Source organism: Eleutherodactylus coqui, chromosome 1 (assembly GCF_035609145.1).
Source record: "Eleutherodactylus coqui strain aEleCoq1 chromosome 1, aEleCoq1.hap1, whole genome shotgun sequence".
NCBI lineage: Eukaryota > Metazoa > Chordata > Amphibia > Anura > Eleutherodactylidae > Eleutherodactylus > Eleutherodactylus coqui.
The window spans coordinates 421,825,136-421,845,730 of NC_089837.1; the positions used below are offsets into that span (position 1 = coordinate 421,825,136).

The 20,595-nt window shown below is 43.8% G+C and overlaps 1 protein-coding gene across 3 annotated transcripts in view; it reads left to right on the forward strand.

Moving 5' to 3' along the window:
- Positions 1–20,595, forward strand: part of DIAPH3 (diaphanous related formin 3) — a 611,019-nt gene that overhangs the window by 173,094 nt on the left and 417,330 nt on the right. The window lies entirely within an intron of this gene.

The following is a 20,595-nucleotide window of genomic DNA, read 5'->3' on the forward strand; positions in this document are numbered from 1 at the left end:
AAGGCTTGTGAGTATACCTGCTTATGGGACCAAGACTGCAGCGCAAGAAAGCAAGGTGGGACAGTTTATTTTTTGTTTCTCCAGCAGGCTTTGGGGTATTTTGTAGCTTCCTAATTGTGTAGAAGCAGTATGCGCACACTGACCAAGTCAAACACGAGGTATCCGTCTCATGCTCAAAATGGCTCTCTGCCCAGAAACAGCCAGACAGGGCCTTTTTATTGGAAAGGATAACACCTGCCCTTTATGGGCGTTTAACAGATTACATCAGTAACATATATATATTCTTATTCGCTGGATTATATAGAATCTCCCGCCTCCCTACCCACCCTTCCTCACGTCCGCCATAGTGTGGACTTTGTCTGCTTTAGCATGCAGACAACCTTAAGGAATTCAGTGTAGTTGACAAATCATTGTTTAAATAGATTGTGTGAGGAGTGGAAGGGGGCCTAGGTAAACACTCAGTATTGAACACAGATCTACACATAACACTATGGCCCTTAACTCTTAGAGGCTTTTTGTGCAATTCCTATGTACTTAGCTAACATTACATAATACATCCTTCACCATCCCATTGTTTAGCAAATACCATGATTAGATTGTGTGTCGATCAAACTCCAGAGCTAAAAGTCATTACAATAGCAGAATAGATTTGGTTTATACAAATATCGATAGACATTTTATACTAAATAATTATCATGTCTATCACAATCCCCCCTTAAAATGTCTATCCTCTAACTCTCTATCTGATTTTCACAGTTCTCTGCGCATGAGCCTATAACCGGAGCGCGTTGAAGGTTCGTTTTAGGGTCTTCAAGGGGGTGTAGGACTTGTCCACTCCTTCTGGGGATGCATTCAGCAAACTAATGGTGGGAGCGGCTTTTCCAGCATCAGTTTCACAGGTCTCTCTGACACAGGGGATAACACAGCAGACTAGAACAGAGAAAGTAACCATCAGTTCACATACAACAGCAACGCCCGTCTGTGCCAGGATCCTTTACCACCCGCTCATCCATGGCGAGTGCTGGTCCCAAAAGTTAGCTCTTTTTAGTTAGTGCGGTCAGCTTCTTTAATGGCAAGTGCGTCTTTACCCACGGGTCACGTGTCGTCTAGGATGTAGGTACAACAAGTCTCCCCTATCATCTTACAGACACTCCCCTTTTTAGCTAAAGTCATATCTATGGCCATTCTATTTTGAAAAGTCATAGTCGAGGTAGGTCCTATTGGTCGACTAGTCCCTATAAGGCGTCTCTAGTATAATTTATAAACCGCTGCTAATTATAATAAACATAATTAATCCAATCAACGTTTATTTACCATAATGACCAGGAAAATGGACTCGAATCTAGTTTTAACTTGGTCTCTATTTTTTTAAAACTCGTCAGGTACCCCCCTTGGCTATCCTATGACGTCAATGTACACGTGTAGATCAAAACTACCACCAGGGGTCTCTCTTCTCGCTCTAGTATGATGTTACAATACTAGTAGCGTGCACAGGTACGCACGGCGTGGGACTCCCTAATCTTCACCCACACCAATGTCCCTCCTGGAGATAGTCCTAATGGTGAACACGTCCAGGTCGCCTCACCCTGACCCTACACTACCTAGTGACAAGACTGGAAGGAACCGCCGTACCTATGCGGAAAACAAGGATAGACCAACATGACAGGATAACCACAAAACACAGACTGAGTTGGATCGAGATAAAGTAACTATTGGGGGTAACCTCATTATCCTCAATGTTGTCCGAAAGGGTGTGGAGGAGCATAAGGGCTTTACTAAGGCACACTCCCCTGTCCAATTACCCTCCAGGCAGGTCCTCTACCTCATGTCACTACAAAGCCAGTAAACGTCTCCTAAGGACTGAACCTGATTCTGCATCCATTCCCCTCCTATCGTACCGTAGGAGGAGCAATACCCGTTGGTGAGTTCCCCAAAAATCTCCCTCCACCCTGCCTATTTGCCTGGCAGGTGTAGTTTCCAGGGTAGTCAGTAATACTCTCTCCGGTGCAAACACTTAAGTAGTTATAGAGTATTCCTTCTTCCACTTCTCACAAGCAGTGTAATTAGCGGAAATGTTCGTGAAGAGACTGATAAACCACTCTTCAGCATCTACAGGAAGATTTAGGGGGACCATCCCCGAGTGTGGTCGGGCACTACCGCACATGCAACAGTTAGACTTGTTGCTCCTGTTAGCATTTTACCTCATCAACTCCAACCAGAGATTCTGATCAGAGTAGCCAGTCGCTACTGTCAAGGTGTCCTCAAAGGTAGGGTCGGCTATGATCATCATGTTCGTCAAGGTCTTTATCTTACGGCGGAGGGGGTTAATAATGGGCACGGGACTAAGTGAAGGCTTCCATTCGGGTGCATCTACCATATCCCTTATTTTAAACTTCCCTAAGGGATCTGTCCTCCCGTACCGGTATGTCCCCAGACTATAAGTCCCTCCGTCCCCCGGGCTTAGATTTCCCATGGTTAATGTAAAAACCGCATTAAAACCAAGCAACATACTAAGTTCAGCCTTCCAATACCTGCTGTCCTTATTATTCTCAAGGAGGGTTATACGACTAATTAGGGATTTCCCGCTCTTATCTTTCTTATTTAAGGCACTTCGCGGTTTATAGGATTAGTCTGTTCCTGCGTTCCAGCCCACTAATCCCCAATAACGGCAGTCTTCTCCCCAGACGTTATCAGTGGCGCGAACATATTGTATTCCCCGAGTATATAAGTCATATAACCAGCTGGACTGAGCTAAATCTGGCCTGCGGTGGGATCTTGCGCCTAGACACGGGACCACAGTACAATAGTCGAAGGAATATGCGGCTACTTGAGCATTGAACGAGTTATGCTAGAAGGTAACCATACCCTCATATTCTTCCGACTAAGGATTCCAGTTGCCACCCTCCTCTCTCACTAGCCCTAACCAGAGTAATGTCTTTGGCACAACTAAGACTGGTCTCCCGGATTTGAAGCTTTCTTACAATATGAAGCGTGGATCCATGTAAGTCTTTTGGCTAGTTTCACAGCTGTGGCAGTAGTCAGAAGCACCTGGTAGGGGCCATCAAATCGGGGCTGAAGAGGGTGCTTCCTGAGGAAGTTCTTGACGCACACCCAATCCCCAGGCTGCAAGATATGTGTCCCAGTGTCTGCCTCTGAGTCTGGAAGAGAACACCTGTGCATAGGCTTTGGTTAGTTCTTTAACAACGGAAATCACATACTCAGTCAACACATCAGATTGTAATTGTAACTACTGAGGATAGTAACGACCTAGCCTTGGGGCTAGCCCAAACAATCTCGTAGGGAGATAATGTATAATCCCCCCTGGGTTCATATCTAACACTGTATAAGGCTATTGGATGACAGTCTTTCCAAAGTGGCGTCATTTTTAAGTATCTTACTTTTAGCGTGCCACTACATCTCTCCACCTTTCCATTACTCTAAAGATGGTACAGTATGTAAAAGGCCTGGGATACACCCAGAGCAGACATGATATGTTACATTCACCTGCGAAGTTTATACCTCTGTCTGACTCTGAATCACTTCTGGTACCCCATATTCACAGTTTACCTCATTCATGAGCTTCTTTGCGGTTACCTACTTGTTTGCCTTGGTAACAGGGTCGGCCTCCAACCTGCAAAGACATCAACAACAAGCACGTATTCATACTTCCCAACAAGTGGGAGCTGAACGTAGTCAATTTGCAATCCCTGAAATGGGTAGAGTGGTCCCGGCAAGTGTGATGTGGCAAATTTTACTTCTGCCCTGTCTCACCCATGGCATAGATCATGCTAAACCGGACAAATGATGCAGCAGCTACAGAGAACCCAGAAGTCGCCCAACCTTTTTCAAGCGTCGTTGTCATTGCTGCTTTACTAGGTGGGTCTTTCCGTCCATCAGCTGGACCATTATGGGATACAGGAACTGTGGTAGGCAAGTGCTGTTGACTGTTCACCACACGCTGTCCTGTTTCTGCTGCTCCCATATTAGTCCATTTATTCTTTTCTTCCTTGCTGGCTTGTAACTGTAAAAGTCTTTAGCATATCAAAGTCCAATTTTTGTCAATGTCCAAAGTTTTTTACCACTGACTCATGCCGTCAGTATCTTTTTCTTCTTTCTTCCACGGCTTGAGGGCCGCTGCCTTTGCTGCGCTGTCAGCGAGGGTGTCGTCTCTCGCCTTTCCAGTGTAGGAATCGGTGCGAACTCTCAACTTTGTCAGGTAGAAGCAGGGCCTCCATGCGACTCTGCACCGCTGCACCATTCTCAATTGGTTGTCCTGCTAAGGTAAAAACTGTCTGGCCTTCCATATTGGGCCGTAATCATGAGCTATGCCAAATACATACCAGGAGTCAGTGTAAAGGGTTGCCGTCTTACCTCTCGCCACTCTACTCGCCTCAGTGAGGGCCTTCAATTCCGCTTCTTGTACTGTGACATGCGGAGGCAGAGCTTCTGCTTCTAGGACATCTTGTTGTGTGACCACTGCATATCCGATGTGGAGTCATCAATCCTCACCCTGGTACCATCTGCAAAAAGCTCAACATATGCATTATCAACAGAGGTTCTGGTAACTGTTTGCATACCTGCAGTTTCTTACCGAATTAGTACTAAATAATCGTGCTGATGTTCTATTTCACATTGCTCGGAATCTTGTAGCACAAAATCATTTATTTATTTTTTTTAAAGGCCCAATAGCTGATCTACAACACCTAGATCATCTATGACCCAGATCACCTATGCCTCCCCCCTTTTGAACCGGAATACTCAATGGAAAAAGAGTCATTGCGTTCAAACTAGTAAACCAAGAGGCACAAAAACAAGCACTTTGTAGGTCAAGGTGACATTGTATGCAGCGAAGTCTGAGTGAAAATATCCTTTAGATTTTTTTTTTTTTTTTTTTCCAGGTCGCAGTTAGCATTTTTTTAACACAAGGGGGCGCAACACAAGTAAAATTTTACGTCACCCAGTGTAATAGTATTTCAGGGAATGGCCAACATTTAGCTTTTACTCTCCTGTCGGAATATAATTGTAGCTTCAGTGTAGACTGACACTAGAATATACAAAAGACTTAAAGAAAAACTAAAGAATACGGATGAATTAACATCCTACTCTGGGCAATTCAGTCCCTCTTTCTTCACATAAAAAGTTAAATTACTTCACCAAATTGCGTGAAAAAGTTTGCTGGGTGACTATAGTGAAATTATTTCATCTGTAGGAGCCTTCCATAACATCATCTGTCTGAGTATCCATTGGAGAAGCGGGCAGTGGAAAACAGAGCCCCTGGGAACATGAGAGAGCGTCCCCTGTCATGTATTCCCGGTCTCTGCCCCCCATGCATCAACTCCAATCTTCCATGCACTATAAACCAGCTTAGTCATCTACTATGTGCCAAGCTGCATCTTCACAAAGGTTTGTTTCCCTGAACTTATCACACATCCAAAGTGGCCACATCTTGGAGTGTAACAAAGTCCGGTCAAACAAAACATTACTTCAGACAATCATGATGTTAGCACTGGATACAGTGGCATTGGGGAATATAGGCCTCCCAAGTGCAGCAAAATGGCCGCCAGAGGCAGAAAGGGGCGGGGCTACAGATCTCCCAGGTGAGGCAAAATGGCTGCCGGAAGAAGGGGCGGGGCCAGGGGCAGCAGCACTTCCAGGTGAGGCAAAATGGCCGCTGGAGGAGGAAGGGGCGGGGCCAGGTCCTGTCCCAGATGGGGAGGGACCGGAAGTAACATCACACAACCCGAAAGTGAGCACATGGGGGGAAGTAACTTCAGGGTGGGGGCAGGCCTCACTACATTTACTGCAGAGTCACACTATGTTGGGTTGTAAACATTGCAAGCACGGCCGCCATTACAGGGAGGGGCTGTAGTCAACACAAAGGCATTACATTGTTCATAAGCAATACACATACCCCCCTACATGCTTTCCCCTCTTGAATCTTTTAACTACGTTATACAAAAAAACTAGCTAAAAACGCCTTTCTTTCTGCTAGGCTTTCTGCTCATCTTCTGAAAACTTTCTACAATCTCTCTTACCTATCCATATTCATTTCTGCTTATCTGTCCATAACCTGACATTTCTTTCTGCAACTTTTCCTGATCCTTCTCTTTGTATAACATTTCTACATGTTCAGTAAACTCTGCTCCCTTCCCTTCAGCAACCAAATCACAAGCTCTATGACCTTTGTCCTTGCTCACTTTGCTCCCCATTCTCTAAACAACCTGCGTCTATGCCTAACCTTCTCAATCTGCTCAACTCTATGCTACCTGCTTATTCTATTCTATTCGAAGTTTCTGGACACAGTAGTGTTTCTCTTGTAAAATCCGCTTTCTTCAAATCCTTCCAATATAACCTCTCTTTCCCACTCAGATTACAATGCACATTAATTCTACAAAACACAAGACAAAGGGAACAGAAAGGGTTAATTGGCAAATGCTTTCAGTCCATTCTCTTATCAGCAACCCTCCCCAAATAATCAACACTGCACATTCTTTCTATAATACCAAACAGACGGGATTACTGGAGAATACCCACAACGGCTCAAGGTATATATCTCATCTACCTTTATATCAACCGACCGTCTACCAGTAATCCCGAAGAGCACTTCTTGTACACGTTCTAGACAGGACATTTAGCTATATACAGAGACTGACAATTATTTTCAATGACCAAAACCTCAACAATATTCTGGAGACATCAGCCATCACACCACGGCTATATTCCCGCGTATATACCTTTTCACATATGAGAACATAACACGCTCAATCATAAAATGTAAATATGCGTATCATAAATCTTCCTAACCTCACACTAGTTTACCTAGGAGTAAGTCTCTGGCGCGCTCCCTCAGACTTAAACAGCCGAGTCCGCCCTTCTGACACATTAACCCTCACAGAATTTGTCTCTTGGTCTTGCATACACAATTTTTAACCGTCTCAGACATAGCAGCCACAGCATACAAAATACCCCTAGACAGGTAACATGGTGGTTTTTCGAGTGGACAGAACTAGAGTTATTACCTGTCTTTCAGTGAAGGTCCAGTCTGGATCAGATACAGGCAGATTTAGCAGTCAGAACCCAGATCACATCGGTAGATTTACATAAAGCAATCTTACCGTGTTCTGTAGATTTTCGGGCCCCTGAGTTCTGCGTGCCATCCGCCGATCTCTGTACGTTCCAGGCTGTGACCTCACAGATCCACTCGCCCACCCAGGGACGCCACTGTTCTGGAATAGGGTTTTCTCCAGCAGGCTTTGGGGTATTTTGTAGCTTCCTAATTGTGTAGAAGCAGTATGCGCACACTGACCAAGTCAAACACGAGGTATCCGTCTCATGCTCAAAATGGCTCTCTGCCCAGAAACAGCCAGACAGGGCCTTTTTATTGGAAAGGATAACACCTGCCCTTTATGGGCGTTTAACAGATTACATCAGTAACATATATATATTCTTATTCGCTGGATTATATAGAATCTCCCGCCTCCCTTCCTCACGTCCGCCATAGTGTGGACTTTGTCTGCTTTAGCATGCAGACAACCTTAAGGAATTCTGTGTAGTTGACAAATCATTGTTTAAATAGATTGTGTGAGGAGTGGAAGGGGGCCTAGGTAAACACTCAGTATTGAACACAGATCTACACATAACACTATGGCCCTTAACTCTTAGAGGCTTCTTGTGCAATTCCTATGTACTTAGCTAACATTACATAATACATCCTTCACCATCCCATTGTTTAGCAAATACCATGATTAGATTGTGTGTCGATCAAACTCCAGAGCTAAAAGTCATTACAATAGCAGAATAGATTTGGTTTATACAAATATCGATAGACATTTTATACTAAATAATTATCATGTCTATCACATCATGGCCACAAATGTGGATCTGCTCTGCCTGCACACTGATTTGACTTGGACTAGATCTAGGGCAGCCTCTGGGTTCCCTGTTTTTCCTTTAACCCCAACAATTGAAATATGGCCTTTTATATCAGTTAAGAGGCAGCTGATTCACTTTGTCAAATTTTCTGTAATTAGATGCAAAGTCAGGGCAGGTGCAATGCTATAAAAACTGAATCAGACCAAGGGTCAGGTCAGGCAGCAGACATGTGAAAGTGTACTCAAATAATGAACTGGGGTCAGGATTGCGGAAGTCAGAAAAGTTGTGTGGTTTTGGTATCTCTCCAATGCCAGGAGATCAGAAAGAAACACACAACTTCACGCAGTATAGAGATTGATTACTCAGGCACCTGCTGGCAGGATAGGATGCCTTAATTTGCCAGGGGCCTGCCTAGGTTGGCTGGGGAAGAGAACACTGGATGTGTGTGCTGGCCCTTTAAGAGATGAGTCGGCTGTGTGCAAACCCTATGGGGGATCAGGAGATGTGGCAGTGGCCTGAGACAACACGGGGAAAGCGGAGCTGGCCCTGACTGATATAAGGAAGGGACAGGAGGCACCACTGGCCATGACCAGCAGCCATAACACAAGCTATGGTACTCTCCTAGTTACTTTTGACTTGGTTCCTCTGCTGATGTGTCGTAATGGCGACAACATTAAAAATTGGAATCTGTTTCTACTGGTAATTCAGTTCCTATCAGTCCTCCATCAGATTTCCTTTCTTGCTTATGGTTCTCAAATGAATAATTTAGAAATAAGTTTTAGTTGGATGTATTATTATCTGGTGTAGTGTATTAAACCCACTGATGAGACCCTCTGGGCCTGGACAAACCAAGATGGCCAAATGACTTCTCTGATTACCCGAGGTACACTGTGTATTACTATTCAACATTCGTCTAAGACATGACGCCTGCGTTGTGTGACCAATGCTGCCCATGTTAGCCCTGCTGACCAGTCAGGTCAGCTTGTAGCGGCTTCGACTACCGATGCATACTAATACAGTGCGCATCAGGTAATCGGAGAAGCTATTTGGCCATCTTTGTTTGTCCAGTGCCGGAAGGTCGCTTTAACTGGGGTGCACAACTTTTTGTGGTCTGAGGGCCATATGGCCATACTGAACAATTTCTAAGGGCCGTAAGGGTATTTCAGTCTGAGACATTTATGGTATATCCTAAGTATATGCCATAATAAATTGAAGTTCCACTTCCAGGATTCCCACCTGTTGGCAGAATGGGGGTCACCTTCCTCCCAATTGGCACTCCAGAGAGGAGGAAATGGTGCATGTGGCTCTCTACATTGTAGATGATTGATGTCAAGGTAATGGCTTGGCATTGCTTAAGTCCTATAAACTACAATGGGGAGAGCTGCATGCTTATACAAGGCCTCTTAACTCATATACTCCTTTCTGGAGCACCAAACAGGTGAAGAGACCTATCCTCCTAATATATAGGAAGACCAGGATTACACAGTGCACCCGTAGTACTTATATGTTCCTGTTGCCTTGCTACATGTCAGTCCTCTTCACCCTGACATGGAAAGTACACAAGAGCAGCCACACATAGACATTTCTGTGTCCACATGATTAGGGCCGCACAGAATGGCGCTGAGGGCCGCAGTTGGCCCCCAGGCTACATGTTGCGCACTCCTGCTTTAACTTATACTCTGTTCTGTTCAGCCTCCAGCTGTACCGTCATTGAAACCAAATTACTAATGGCAAATAATATCCAGATTTTTAGGCCGCTCTTGGCCCACTATTGGGCCAATTGGAATCCAAACTTTTTTCCAGCTTGCAGAATTGCCCTGTTCCAGCTCATTGAGCAGCTCCCGTGTCCCCGACAATGCAGGACGGACAATTCTTGTATGTACGGTAGGTTGTGGTGGAGGGGTTACATCCCAAATCCCTGTTTTGAAAATTCAGCTGTTCCTGCCAGTCCCACATGTGCCACATGGTAGTGAACAGATAACTTTCTTTTTTTTATACCCTGATCTTTCAGTGATACAAATTATCTGGGTAAGTAAATGGTGACAGCAGATTTCCCGACAGTGTATATAGAAGAGCGGCTGGGGGTGCTTGTGAGATGTATATGGTATATACGCTACCGTCTGGGGGTGCTTGTGAGTAGTATACGGTATAACGAGGAGCAGCTGGGGGTGCCTGTGAGAAGTATACGGTATATAGAGGAGCAGCTGGGGGTGCCTGTGAGAAGTATATGGTATATAGAGGAGCAGCTGGGGGTGCCTGTGAGAAGTACATGATATAGGGAGGAGCGGCTGCGGGTGCTTATGAGAAGTATATGGTATATAGAGAACCGGCTGGGAGTGCTTGTGAGAAGTATACGGTATTTAGAGGAGTGGCCTTTGGTGCTTGTGAGAAGTATATGGTATATACGGAAGCAGCTGGGTGTGCTTGTGAGAAGTATACTGTATATACGGGACCGGCTGGGGGTGCTTGTGAGAAGTATACTGTATATACGGGACCAGCTGGGGGTGCTTGTGAGAAGTATATGGTATATACAGGAACTGTGGGGGGTGCCTGTGAGAAGTATACGGTATATACAGGAACTGTAGGGGTGCCTGTGAGAAGTATACAGTATATACGGGAGCCGTGGGGTGCCTGTGAGAAGTATACGGTATATACAGGAACTGTGGGGGGGGGTGCCTGTGAGAAGTATACGGTATATACAGGAACTGTGGGGGGTGCCTGTGAGAAGTATACGGTATATACAGGAACTGTGGGGGGGTGCCTGTGAGAAGTATACGGTATATACAGGAACTGTGGGGGGTGCCTGTGAGAAGTATACGGTATATACAGGAACTGTGGGGTGCCTGTGAGAAGTATACGGTATATACAGGAACTGTGGGGGTGCCTGTGAGAAGTATACGGTATATACAGGAACTGTGGGGGGTGCCTGTGAGAAGTATACGGTATATACAGGAACTGTGGGGGGTGCCTGTGAGACGTATACGGTATATACAGGAACTGTGGGGGGTGCCTGTGAGACGTATACGGTATATACAGGAACTGTGGGGGGTGCCTGTGAGAAGTATACGGTATATACAGGAACTGTGGGGGGTGCCTGTGAGAAGTATACGGTATATACAGGAACTGTGGGGGTGCCTGAGAGAAGTATACGGTATATACGGGAACTGTGGGGGTGCCTGTGAGAAGTATACAGTATATACGGGAGCCGTGGGGTGCCTGTGAGAAGTATACTGTATATACGGGAGCTGTGGGGGGTGCCTGTGAGAAGTATACGGTATATACAGGAACTGTGGGAGTGCCTGTGAGAAGTATACGGTATATACGGGAGCTGTGGGGGTGCCTGTGAGAAGTGTATGGTATATACAGGAGCTGTGGGGTGCCTGTGAGAAGTATACGGTATATACAAGAGCCGTGGGCTGCCTGTGAGAAGTATACGGTATATACAGGAGCTGTGGGAGTGCCTGTGAGAAGTATACAACATATACAGGAGCTGTGGGGGTGCCTGTGAGAAGTATACGGTATATACAGGAGCCGTGGGGGTGCCTGTGAGAAGTATACGGTATATACAGGAACTGTGGGGGGTGCCTGTGAGACGTATTTGGTATATAGAGGAGCGGCTGGGGGTGCCTGTGAGAAGTATACGGTATATACAGGAGCTGTGGGGGTGCCTGTAAGAAGTATACGGTATATACAGGAGCCGTGGGGGTGCCTGTGAGAAGTATACGGTATATACAGGAGCCGTGGGGTGCCTGTGAGAAGTATACGGTATATACAGGAGCCGTAGGGTGCCTGTGAGAAGTATACGGTATATACAGGAGCCGTGGGGTGCCTGTGAGAAGTCCGGTGCACAAGGCTCTCAGCTGGAGCTGGCATGGCTGGGCAGATTTGATAAGATTTGCATTTCTCCAGCTTGCTCTCCTTCTATCTGTAAGGAGTTGTACATGCGCTACAGTAGGCACGTCTGGCACAGCTGATTTGTGTTTTAATTTGAAAACCAATTATAGAAAACAATTATTTACTTTTTTGCTATGGGAGACTGCCACTTTAACGGACGTAACTAGTCATTAGAAAATTCTTCTGTGAACTAGATAATGAGGGCCTAAGATTTTGACAAATGAAATAAGAGCTAATTGGTTGGGATTCATTGTATCACTAATCTTTGTTTTTTTTGCTACACATAATTGAAGAGTGAATGGCTCTGCCAGTTTATTGGCAAGCAGCGATTTGATGATTCATCAGAAAACCACTTGATTCTGTGTAGCTCTTTATATGCTGTACATTTACTATACAAAAGCTTTCCACACAATGGCATTCAGCCTGGCACGCTCAAAGCTACGTATGGCACGTGCTATACACCTAAAGGAAGCAGATGCGTAGTGGAGCCCCTGTTAACACGCACTCAAGAGATCTACCTTTCTTGTTATTCTATAGTAAAATGTGTTAATTAGTCAGACATGTAAAAGGTTTAAGGAGCAGAAGCTAATATTTCCACCATAGCCCATACATATTACAGCAACACATATGATAAAAGAAGAAACTGTAAGTAAACTACCAGCTTTCAAAGATGTTGGTTCCAAAGAATTACAGGAATGACGAGCTCCCTCCCCTGACCTCATTGTGAACATGTATTCTCCGTTTGGCTGAATGTGCAGGACTCTTTCATTAGGAAGAGGGTTAGCTTGGGGCCTATTTCTCCTGACATCGAGAGAGTTGGGTGGCCTCCATGTGAGACTGTAGGTTTCCCAAGCAATCATCTTGTGTATGGATAGCTAGCTTTAAATTGGGTGTTCCCAGTATTACTTCCACCTACACATCAAACTGTGTTAAACAATAAAAAAAAAATGCCACAAGGAAAATACTGTCCCTGAAGATCTTTTCCCAGGGAAGGAACCTGCCTATGTGCAGATAACCCACACTGACAAGGGCGGACCTAACCACGCACCTAAGCCAGTAGCAAACCCTACGTGGGAGTTTTTGAAATTGATGTGTTGGAAGCAGGAAAAATGGACACCCATAAGGATCGGAACAGATTTGACAAAGACTAAATTGTGATAGTTAGACTTTGTCCGTTTCTACAAAACCTGTGTTTGTGGTATGCAGTGGTTAGGACCTACCGAAAGCCGTATCACAAGTGGTCCTCGTAATTTATCAGCGGTCAGTAGGTGCCCAAAGCTCATTTGTGTTGTGGGGGAGTTGAGGCTAGCCTATTTGATCCAATCCCACGGAAGACCTACAGTTGACAATATTGATGAAAAGTTAATGCTGGCTACGATAGAAAGGGCAGCTTGTTATGTATGGGGCTGAAGGGCCATAGACTAATCAGTACCAATGCTAACCCCTATCCACTTCCAAAAGTGCCTTCAATGAACACATGAACATCAGTGCTAGAGCATAGAACAAGAAAAAAAGCTTGCCTAGTCCGATGAATCCCATTACTTACCTGGGGAAGACATTGACACCAGGATGCATTATGGGAAGAAGGGCAAGGCGGCAAAGGCAATTTGATGCTCTGGGTGATGTTCTGCTAGGAAACCTTTGTTCCTAGAAATTACGTGGGTGTTACTTTGACTCGTACCAACTACCTTAACATTGTTGCAGACCAAGTACTCCCCATCATAGAGGTGGCCTTTCAGCAAGATACAATGCTCTGTTCTGGAATGGTTTGTAGCATATGACAAAGGGTTCACCAAACTGATTTCTCTCCAAATTGCCCAGGTCTCAATTCAATTGAGCATCTTTGGTGGGATGGTCTGGAAAGCCAAGTCTAATCAATATAGGCCCCACCTCGCAACTTACAGGACATAAAGGATCTGCTGCTAACATCCTATTGCCAGATATCAAAGTATAGCTTTAGAGGTCTTGTGGACTGCATGCCTCAGAGTCTCAACTTTTTTGATATGAGGGAGGCCTAAACAACTATTTTATGATGTCCGACTGGTGTATGCACTAATCTCTTTGCCCTTCCAATCTCCAAATAGATGTTCCCTTATTTAATGGTGTTTTTAACTTTACATGTGCCCATACTACCGTGTTATATGAACTTTAGAACTGTTTAGAACAGTTAAGTATTAAAATCAAAAGGTGTACTAAGGCCACCAAGCATGTACCATTCCCTATAAATTGTGTCTGCTTTGTGAGTGTCAGGACTGCCGTTCTATCATGATATCTAATAAACACAGTACACCAGAGCTAAATGTCTTAAGAAGTAATTTATTTTGGGTATTGCATGATGAATAATATATCTCTCTAACTTTACTCTTTTGATTTATAAAGGTCGCAAGAATACGCTTGATAAATTGCTAGTTCCCTGAATATGCTCAGTGTCACCAAACATAATTTACTTCCTTGCAACTATTCCACATATTTAAGTTTACCAAGTAAAATGTTTTACTTTTTTCATTTTGTGAAAAGTTACCAAGATCATGGTTTCATTATAAGTAAATCTAAACTTTTTGTTAACTTTCCTACTTAATAAGGAGTATACAAGTATTTTTACCGTCAGCTGTGGTAAAAATACAGATGATCATAGTGATGCCACAAAGCTGTAAATGAGTTAACGAGTCCGTGCCACCAGACTTTTTTAAAGAGTACTTTTTGAAAGCTTTTGACATGTCAGAGCGATGTGTCAACATTTTTGATCAGTCCAGGTGCTGAGACCCTTGTTGATCCCTGGGGATGCAGCGCTTACCTGAGTGCTATGCCCCTTTGGCTATCTTCATACCTTGCTGGCTCCTCTTGGCAGCTGAAGACACAGATGTCGACAGACGTTAATGCTTCCATTTGTCAGTCTTCAGCTGCCAAGTGGAGCCTGTAGGCAACGGAGACAGCCAGATGGAAACAGTGCTTGAGCAAGTGCTGCAGCGCCTTCTTTTGAGCAATCAGTAAGGGTCTCGGCTCCCAGATCCCCACTAATCAAAACTCTTGACATTAACAAAAGTATTCGGACACTTTGGTACACTTGAAATGTATCTCTGGTGGCCTCCCATTTCTCTTGATCATCTTTGAGGTGTTTCTACAAATGTTTTATATTAGGTCTCACAGCTCAAAAGGCATATCCAAGCCAAGACCAAGCCACGAGGAGGAAAGGACTGCTTGTAGATCTCTTGTGTGGAGCAGCAGATCTGGAGTAAGAAAGAAATAAACTGTCCCCTAATAGGGACCGGCCCCAAATTATTTTCCAGTTATGAATAAGCCCATGAGGTTTATTAACCTAAAAAAGTTCTACCTTCTGATGAGGCTACTGCTGCACCGACACGTCGTAATGGGCTTGTTTTAAATAGCAGAGTGATGCTCGCAGGTTTATAAACCGGAGTTGGGGTTTGTGATCCAAATATTAGGACCATTGTGGTTATCTGTGTATAGGCTTTTGGCATTACCCTGTGTTTTTTTAAAAATACTATGAGGTGGTTTTAATGTCACAATAAAAGTTATATTTCGTAGGAGCGGTAACAGGTTTATTAGTCTCATGGACTTGTCTGTAACGGGACTAATCTGGAGAAGGCTACAACAAGATTTCTGCTGCACTAAAAGTTCCCAAAAGCACAATGGACTCCATGGCTCTTGAATGGAAGAGGTTTGGAACAACCAGGACTCTTCCTAGAGCTGGCTGACCCACCGAACTAATCAGGGGAGCAGGGCCTCGGTAAGAGAGAACCCAATGGTCATCCTGCCTGAGCTCCAAGGATCCCGTTTGCAGATGTAAGACACCCTCCATAGGTCAACCATGACTACAGCACTCCACCAATTTGGGCTTTATGGTGGAGAAGCCTCTCCTCCGTAGAATGCGTATGAAAGCCCTTCTAGAGTTTGTTGAAAGGCACCTAAAGGACTTTGACTGCAAGAAACAAGAAGGCTGGCAATCACAGACAGAATGTGCCAAGGTTAAATTGAACAAAACACAAGTTCTCTGCTAAAATGTTTTTCGTATAAAACCCTATAGGTTTTATCAGGTTTTGCAGATTTCTCTGTTTGGAGTGATAGCCCTGCATGCAGTCTTATTTCTCTCTTCCTAAATGATCGTTGTGAGACTTTTGTAATTCTCAATTTCCCTACCACCTTCTCGTTGTTTGTGGTGGCCAAAGGCGTAACTATAAGAAAGTGCAGTTGCATCTTGGACCTTGCCGTGTCAGGGGTTCTGATGTGTGATAGTTGGCAATCTAGAAGCTTCAAGTAACACTTCTGTAAATGGTTCTTAACAAATAATTTTATATTGCACCTGTTGGCTAAGCAATGGCCTGAATGTGACCAGTATGCCCCATATAGATTTGTCAGGGTGGTCCTGCTGTATCACCATGCCTTTATGACATGTTGTCCGGATCATCGGCTTGGCAAGTAAAGGGGTTTTTAAGGTGCCAACGTGCTATTTCACCCTTTTATAAAGACCCTTTATACAGTATATAAGGTCTGATCTGCCCCTTGCTGGGGATAGAAGTGTATGGGTGATGAATATATGATGTCGGTATGTGCACTGTGTTCTATACCCCATCTATCCAGAATGCCGTTTGCAGCACTTTTCACTTAGTTCTTATTGCTGAATGTTTTCTTGAGAAGTGCATGTACAGTAAGTAACAGGCATAATTTAATGGTCTGATATAGTGTAGAAAGGCTTGATATAGAAAGTAATGAATGCAGATTGAATCCTTTCTTTATGGCAGATCCTAGATAGAAGGTTTTACTCATTTGAAATTCCATTTTTGGTTCATTTCCTTCTTTGCTAAAATAAATAACAGAAAGATTGAATTACTTGGTAATTTCACATGCGACGTATCATGTTACATGGCTGGTACCGTAGAAGTACGGGCGAGCTCGTCAGATCCACTTCCCAGCTCTGCATACATCCAACAATTAATTTAATATGCTTTTGTAGGATAATCTGATTGTGGGGCTGCCTGGGGCCTCCATTATGCATTCTGGCATATTGCATTCTATTTTAATCTTTGAGGAAGATATAAAATTTGCGACAATGTTTTAGAAGCTAATTGAACACAGTCTGTTGGAAATAAAAAAGAACATTATGTTATGACAACCAATTTGGATTCATTATATCAGAGGAAATTGAGAGTGGATATATCGGTGTCCAATTTCTTCATCTTATCTGGCTTACTCGGATGTTGTATGAAAAGCATCAGTATTTGGAGAGATATGGGAATTGTCAGGCGCTCAAGTGTCCAGTGATAAGGCTAAACCCCTCTCCGTCATAGACAAAGGGCCTGTCTGTAATCACCGCTGCTCTTGTTTGTACGCCGGCGTGCTACTTTGTATTACACCTGTCGCACGGTACATCTCTGTAGAAAAGAAAATGGTACGTCTGTCAGATAAACCTGCCATATTCACATCACTGGAACTCACTTCTGGAGAAGAATTGCTGGCAACCCTTTCATGTCCAGACATGTTTTGGTCCTTCATACTCTCGGCAAAATTTCACCTGTTGGAATGCTGCATTCTAAAGGGGATTTGTGTTTTGTTTTGTTTTGCGATCTACCCCCATTTTTTTCCCCAGAACACATCTATTAGTTTTGTTGGTCTAATTTGTTTTTTTTGGGTTTTTTTGGGCAGATATAAGGAAAAAAAAAATCTGTATTGAGTTGTGTTTTATGATAGTTCAATTAATATTTCCCCCCAAAATTAATCCTCTAATTGTGAGCATAGCGATATCCAATATTTGCATGTTGTATAATTTACTACGTGATATTCCCTGTCTTGCATATAGTTTTTATGAATAGCAGTCCTGGAATATACAAAGTGGGCAACAAAAATTAACCGAGCACCGCACTCTGATGAAAGCTGGCCAAAAGAAAATCTGTGTTGTCCATAGCAGCCAATCACATTTCAGCTTTCATTTTACCCCAGCAGTATAAGAAATGAAAGCTGATCTGCGATTGGTTGTTATTGGAAACAAAAATGAAGGAGGAAGTTGGTGCGTTTTTGATTTTTCATTACACCAGTATTTGCCGCCTGGTGCTGAAGAACGCTCAAGCAAAATTTTTACTCAAATCGAACCAGAACTGTGGGTTTGTGTACGACGCAAACAATCAGATTTAGCGTTTTTATATATAAGATGCTGAAAACAAAAACCCTCATTTTAAATTTTAAAACGTATCTCCTCTAATCGTCCATGTACAAAAGATATTCGGGGTAAAATATATTAAACCATGTGGCTGGGGGTAATTATTTTGACATGACCCTCATTCTGGGTGCCAGAGCAGTTGCCAAACGATTTATTCTCTTTTCTCTCATAGTTATGGTTTCATCATATTTAATATTTTTTTTATAACTGGTGGATTGCATGATGGGGGGGGGGACTTACAGAATAAAAATCATCAGTTCTGTTATAGTTACAAGACCATGTCCGGCTCCCTCCTTCCGGCTGTATATTTTTGTGCCATCCCCCTCCTTTGCTATAATTGACCAGTGAGCAACCACCTCTCCCAGCCGCAGGACCCCCAGCCGGATTAATATATCCTTCTAGAAATTCAGTCCTCCAGCTTATAGTGTGTGGCTGTATACTCCAAGCGTAGGAGGGAAACTATTAACAATGTCTAATTGGTCCCAATCAGCATAATTATTTTTGCATAAAAATACATTTTTAAAAAGTATACAATGGTGTCCTTGGCCTTTAAAACTTGTGTAGCCTAGAAAGTGCAGGAGAACCTAGAAGGTGCAGGCCAATGCACAGTTTTAATCTTCTGGCAGTATGTACTCCCTTGACTTACCTACAGTGAGGTCAGTACCTCCAGCTTATTGGACGGGGCGGTTATATGGCAGTTATGGATGTGTGACCTTAAGATCTCAATGTGTTGCATTGCGAGATCACATTTCACAATTACCAATGGGGTTGCGTTGTGACCTGCGACCTACCACAATACAACTGCTGCAGAAAATCAAACCTGTTGTAAGTTTCATGTGAGTTGGTCATCACTGACTGCGATGCAAGTCACATGCGACTAGGACTTGTCTGCGATTTGGCTGTTCAATGGAGAAATGTTTTGTCAGTGAAAACACAACTCTAAAGTGGTAATAGAACAAGTCAATCAACAAGAATTGCCGTGTACCCCTAGGCTTAGTCAGCACCCCGTCCCTGTAATAACATTACATTTAAATAACTCTCTTGGAGCACAGTGAAAGCAGAAAAAAATCTTTCTGACTTTTTTAAATATACTTATAATGGCATGCATTGTAAGTACATTTGCCCAGTTTATTAGAGACACCCCTCTTGTAGCACCTTAGACCTACTTTGGTCTTCAGAACTCCAGCAGTTCTTCATGGCGTAGATTACACTTGCACATTGAAATAGTTCTGCAGGAGTATTGGCCCATGTGGACAGAATATCTTCTTAGAGTTGCAGCAGATTAGATGTAACTACTGGCATGCTTTTACCATTTGACCTGAAGGGTTCATCGATTCACGCTGCCTGGTCCATCCCATAACCGTGGTTCAACAGAAATCTGGATTCATCTGAGCAGCTGATGTTGTTCACTGCTCAGTTATCTAAATTTTACGCGGGTTTGCCTTTGACTCTTTAATTTCTGTTTCTGTTTGATTGCAATAGCACTCAAACGGGTCATCTGCTTTTGGAGCTCATCCGTGCTAAGGAACGACAAGTTGTGTGTTTTCGGACATGTTAGTTGGGGCACCAGTGTTATACTTTGCTGCGATTTGCTTGATTGTGCACCACCTACCTGTCAGAATGATTCTTGATATTGCCATTTCCTTGATAAGCTGTTTATGTACATAAAACCACCTATTCCTGGATATTTTTTTCTCAATCACATCATTCTCAGTATACTTAACACTGCAGCATGAGAATGTAATGTCCTGCAGCAACTGAGGCCCAACACTGAAGAGATGGCAGAGGTAGAGATGGCACTTGTCACGGTGGCTCTACAAAACTCCTCCTCAGAAGAACACATATGGCCTGAGTCAAGACACCTCTAGGCCTCTTCCAGGCAATGCTGGGACAGCGGTTACCTGTATGATGTGTAGTTCCTTCACACCGTTGGTTGTCCACACACAGTTATATTTGAAAACTCAATCACTGGGAACGGGCAGTCACTGGAACTTTACTTTTTCAAGAAAACAGACTTCACACACCAGTGTAGGAGAAAACAATTTCAGCAAGGTCAGGGAGGAGAACACAGATGACATTGGGCCTACAGTCCTAGTTATCTGTATGACTCCGCTCCTGGACAGGGGAGACACCTTCCGAGACACAGGATGACATTTGGCCTACAGGCTAAGTTATCTGGAAACACACCAGAGGTGGAAAGAACACTCCGCTGACACTTGTATTCAGAAGACAGAACACTGCATGACGGGCTTCTTTCTGCCCCTCTGATTCAAGGTAGGGATCCTGGGATGGGAACATCTGGGTACCCCTCATCAGCGTCCATTCTTCGCCACATGAGGATTGAAGGTACCCTCATGTAGCTGGCACTCTCTCCGAAGACCAGAAGACCACTCAAGAAATGGACCTAAACTCGCTCCTTGCAATCATATTTATATTAGCATATCACATGACAGGACAATTGGTTACAATTTCCAGACATATCCCAGACATTCACAGACATTAACTTCTTACATGCTGCAGTTCAATACAATTTGCAGTGCATCCACACTGAATACATGACATGTATGACTATTATGGAGGGGCCTGATATATAGACCTCGGGCCACTACAAGAACACCGAACAAGTTTGGCAGTTTTTGATATTCTAGCCTGGCTAC